This window comes from Canis lupus, chromosome 30 (assembly GCF_011100685.1).
Source record: "Canis lupus familiaris isolate Mischka breed German Shepherd chromosome 30, alternate assembly UU_Cfam_GSD_1.0, whole genome shotgun sequence".
Taxonomy (NCBI): domain Eukaryota; kingdom Metazoa; phylum Chordata; class Mammalia; order Carnivora; family Canidae; genus Canis; species Canis lupus.
In genome coordinates this window covers 33,953,120-33,958,131 of record NC_049251.1, presented here as the reverse complement: position 1 = coordinate 33,958,131, position 5,012 = coordinate 33,953,120, and the positions used below count along the sequence as shown (strand labels likewise).

Genomic DNA, 5,012 nt, shown 5'->3' with positions numbered 1-5,012 from the left:
TCTGCTTCTGAATCGTTGCTCCAGAGTTGACAGAGGGAAGGAAGGGGAGGCTGGGACCCAAGACACTTGTCTGATCCCTGCCTCGCTCTGCCCCCGCTAGCACCCTCCCGCCTCCAGCCCCCTCCCTTCTGCTCCATCCTGGGCTCCTGTCATTCAGGGACCGAAGGAAGGGGATGCTTGCAGTGGCGTTCCAGGGCAGCAGGGCAAAGAGGAGGCTCGGGATGGAGCGAGCCCTGCAGGGTCATCCCTCACACGGCAGTCCAAGGGCACTGACAGGAGTGACGGTGAGCGTCCCAGTGCTGAGGCCCAGAGAGGTGCCCCGCCTCGCCCGAGGTCACACAGCAAGAAGGGCCAGCGCTTGGCCCGGAGCCCGGGTCTGCACAATCATCTCAGACTTCATCGCCTCTCCCGAGTGGGTGGCCCCCTGCTGGTTCCACTCCCTGACTGATGTCCAGGCCTCGTGGTGTTCCTGCAGCTTGGAGAGAGAGAGCCTGGGGGGGGGGGGGGGCAGGGGGGGGGCTGGTGCAGGGGAGAAAACAGAAAGTGCCAGCTGATTCATATTTCTAAATGTCATGTTATTCCAAGACGTTCTCACTTTGCCACCACCTTCATCCACCCCCCGCTTGCCATCTTGAAGGAGGGCTGCGGAGCGGCCGGGGAGGCGGGCTGCGGTGCCACCGTGGTCTGGGGGGCTGCATCGCTGCCCTGCCCCCTGGGCGAGTGGAGGGGTGGGCACTGAGCCGGGAGCCCGGCTTCGAGCTCCGTGGGGCACCGAGCCTGGCCACGCTTCCTTGGCACGCTTCCCTATGCAAAACGGGGAGGGGCTGTGCTCCCCAAGCCCCGCTGCCATCAGACTTGCCGCAGAAGAACACAAAACCAAACAGGCTCTCGGGCTGCACCACGAGACACTTCAGGGAGCCAGAGGTGAGGCTGGGAATCCGATTCCAATCCGCAGCCCCCGACCCCTGCCCGACGCGGTGGTCGGGGTACAAGCGGTCTACAGAGGGGTGCCGGGAGTTGCTCCCAGCAGCACACTTCCATCCGGATTCTCGTTCGTCTCCGGTGCTTAATTACCTCCTCCGGAAGGCCCTCCCTGATTTACCCACCCCATCTGCCACCTCCAGGGCTCATCACTCCTGCCTCCTCACCCACACTCATCTTACTGCTCCCAAAAGGCATTTAGTCATTTGCGCCTGTGCGTGCGTGTCATGCCCTGGCGGGTTCCGCGACGTGAACTTCCCACACGGCACAGAGAAAGGCGCTCAGCCCCGGAGCCAGCTGCTCCCAGGTTCGTGGCCACCGCGGACTCCCCCGACGTGAAGTGTGCAAGCACGTATCGCAGGGCTTGGTGGGAAGGGGCGGTCAGAGGTGCGACAGGACAGCTGGGGTAAGGCCAGGAGGTTCCCGGGTGCCCATGGGAGACCTGGACCCCTGCCGCCCGACGTGTGCCTGTCGGCAGAGGACTCGAGCAAGCGCGGGTCCTCCACAAAGAATAGGTGTTGCTCAGAGTCCTCCGGAACCTTCCAGGGGACACCAGGTGCTGTCCTGCAGGAAACGGAATTCCCCACACACGGTTCAACGGGACAGAGGAATGGAGGGGCTGCTGACAGAGGTGGGTGGCATCTGGGGGACCGGAAAGGATCACGAGGCTCTGCGATGACAGGCGATGCTGGCATCCCACACCTAAGGAGGCAGGGGCACACAGAGGAGAGCTGGAGGAAAGAGGGGCTGCCTCCCAAGAGCGCAGTCACAGAGGGAGGGGGCCATTCCCGGGGCCACAGCATCACGGCGGGGAGAAGCAAAGGAGAAAAAGACCCATCTTTCTCCTCCCACCTTCCCTTCTCATTCTGGTACCTTCCATCGGCCAAGCCCAGGCTGCAGCCAGAAGCCCCAGCAGCCCCGAGAGGTCCCCCTCCTGGGGCACAGAGAAGGGCAGAGAGGGTTTTGCAGGGTGCAGGGTGGGTAGGAAGCAAGCAGAGAGCACCCAGCTACTCAGGCAGCCCGGCAACCTCCCAGCAACTCCACACCCCCGCCTGCCCCTCTCCACTCCGCGGGGTTCGGGGGGGGGTGCCCGTGCCCCACACAGGCGTCGGAAGCCGGGCTTGCAGCCCCATCTCTGCCACAAGCTCAAAGGACACCGGCAGGAAGTCACCTCCCCGCCCCGGGCCCTGGTCTCCGCATCTGCAAACCCTACAGGCTACAGGAGCCATCCCTCTGCAGGCCTGACCTGAGATGTTCCTTGCCCTGCCTCTTCTAGAAGGGAGCCCTGCTCGGGCGGCAGGAAAACGGGCTCGGAGAAGAAGAAGGAAGCCTAGCAAATGGAAAATTAATTCTGGACGGTAAAGAGCAGAGGCTGTTGTTTGTGATGTATAACTTACTCTTTGTGTCAAACTGTGTACTGTGAATATCAGTGGGATGGCAAGAAAACCGAGATCTATTGCTTCGAGTGTAATCTGTTCTCGGCGTTGGAGCAGGGAAGGGAGGGGGAGGGAGGCTACCACTTTAATCACAGGCCCAACTCGAGATGTCAAGCTGCTCTCGGGTGTGTTAGTGAAATGATGTTGTATTACAGGCTTCCCAGACAGCACCCCACACTGCAGCTTTATCTGCCGAGCCGTAAATTAGCACACCTACTTTACGCTCTTCAGGTAAAACCAGTAATTTAGCTGAAAAACACACACGCACGCACACGGAGCTTGCAAGGGGCGGGGGTGGTGCTTAGGAGACGGGGCTGCTCCCCTCTGAGCAGGGAATAGCTAAAAATGTGCAAACTGGGATGAAATGACACGTCAGCGGCGGCTGCACCTCCTGTCATTAGTGCGTGGGATCCTGGTGCAAGGCCCGGAGCCGACCCACCTTCCCTTCTACCTGCCTCAGTGCCTCCCACCACCCCCCACCCCTTTTCGCCATGAACCGTAAATTACATGCTGACACCTTTAATTTGTGCAAAGTATGCCTGGCTGCGCCTGGCATCAGCAGCCGGCTGCTATAATAAGGTCAATCTATATTCATTGTCGCAGCACTTGATGTGCCAGATAATACAGGGAGGCAGTGCCGTGGTGGCTTCTCCGGGCTGGGGGGGCAGGGGGTGGGGGTGCCCGCTGCCGCTCAGCGCGGCCTGGCACCAGTTGGTTCATCACTTATGCATGGCATGAGCGATGTTATGATTTAGCTAATCACCATCAGGTATTCATCCTACCGCAGCCTGTGCCAAGGAGGGGGGCCCCCCTACCCAAGAGCAGCATGGAGAGACCATTCAGTGGGTCTGACCGTCCTTTCTGGGCTGTGCTCCCTGGTGGGGGATCCTAGGATTCAGGATTATAGACCCCCTAGCCCGGTGGAGGAGAGGCTGTTGGGGGCTCCCCGTGGGCAGGGGCACTAACGTAGGGTATCCCCGGCTCCTGGGGTCACACAGCATGAGCCTAGGCACCGGAGTCATAGGGTTCTGGATTCCGATCCCAGCTCTACCTCTTGCAAGCTGTGAGAGCTTCGACAAGTCACCGGACCTCTCTGGGCTGAATGGGGAGAGGATTCCAACCCTGGCAGGGAGTCTATGAGGATACAAATATATGAGTAATAGTTCCTGATGGGTCTGCACAGAGGACGTACTCGGTCCACAGCAGCTCCCCTTACTCATCCAGGTGCTACTGGATGAAGGTCTGCTTTCAAGTGGGGCATTCAGACCCAGAGGTTGGCTAAAGGATGGGGCTGGGCCCAGTGGGTGAGGCCGACCTGAGTCAAACCCCACTTGCGTGGGGATTTTGCTGAAACACTTGCCAGATTCTGAAAGGTTTATGCGGAAGAAGATCCAGTGACCCTGAAGAAGCATTAATCCGTGGCCGGGAAGGGTCACAGGGGCAGAAGCGAGGCAGGTTCTCAGCCTCAGACAGGCTGGAGGCAGCAGACGAAGCGCGGGCTTAAGGACGAGGAGGCGAGGCCAGCCAGCCCCTGCCTGCTAGCCGCCTGAGTGCAAAACAGAGGAAACGGATCCACCCCAGGCCGTCCAGGCAGTGAGCTGGGGTCCCAGCGGGCTTCTGCTCCCATAGTTCTGCCCGCAGGACAAATGACAGTTGGTCCCCCCGGGGGGGGCTGCCCTGGGGATGACAGGGCACCGTCTCCTCTCTTCATGGTGCTTCGCTAGGGGTGCACAACATGTGTTCCCCACTGTGCCCACAGCCAGGTGAGCTGTAGGAGGCCCACGATGAATTCAAAGGCCACTGGCCTTATCCACGCAACGGAGCCAGTAGCACCTGCCCCTTGGGGCTGATGAGGAGACTAAGTGAGCCCACCTGCACACCTGGGCCGGCCAGCTGAGGACCCCTTTTCCCTCCCATCAGCTAGCTTAAGGTCTAAAGAACGGGGTCCCCTAAGTCCAGCTACAGCACAAAGGCTTCTGTGATCTGGAAACATGCTAGCTCATCCTACCCCGCGCCTTTGTCCCTGCAGCTCCCAACCCCCCAGGAACACCCCTCCCTTCTCACTGTCCCCAGGGCTAGTGTATCCTCCCCGGTCCTGGTCAGATCCTGCTTCCTCCAAAAAGTCCCTTGTCCCTCCTCCTCCCAGCCCCTCCCTTCCCGAATGTAAGAGGGCCCATTAACATCCTCTAGCGATGTGGTCCCAGGTAAGAAGTAGTGGGGAGGCGAGCCATTCCGTACAGGTGAAGTGGCCTTAGGCCTCTGTGGGCATCCTCCGCAAAAGGGACAGGCAAAGGGGACGTAGGGTGCCCTAGGCGGCCCCAGGCATCACAGCACTAGGCCAAGCTTCCAGGAAAGCTGGCTCTGAATGGACTACAAGGGCAAGGCCAGTGGGCATCTCCATGGAAACCAGTGCCACCGGGCTCAATTCCCCCATCTGGGCAGTCTAGGGACTTGGAGTCCGAATTAATTTAGTTTAAAGAAATGCAGATGTCCTCAACCACATAGGATGGTGGCTCGAGGTTTCTTCTCCGCAGGTGAAAGCACCTGCCCGGCCCCACCTCTGGCCAGCGGCCTCCGCTCCTGCCCCCAGGCCGG

At 60.3% G+C, this 5,012-nt stretch overlaps 1 long non-coding RNA gene across 1 annotated transcript; it reads left to right on the top strand.

The window, feature by feature from the left end:
• The first annotated feature begins 583 nt into the window (after positions 1-583).
• LOC119866841 lies at positions 584-2,423 on the top strand. The gene is made up of 3 exons (XR_005381383.1): positions 584-924; positions 1,125-1,288; positions 1,528-2,423. It is a non-coding gene; the product is annotated as an uncharacterized LOC119866841 (long non-coding RNA).
• Positions 2,424-5,012: the final 2,589 nt, after the last annotated feature.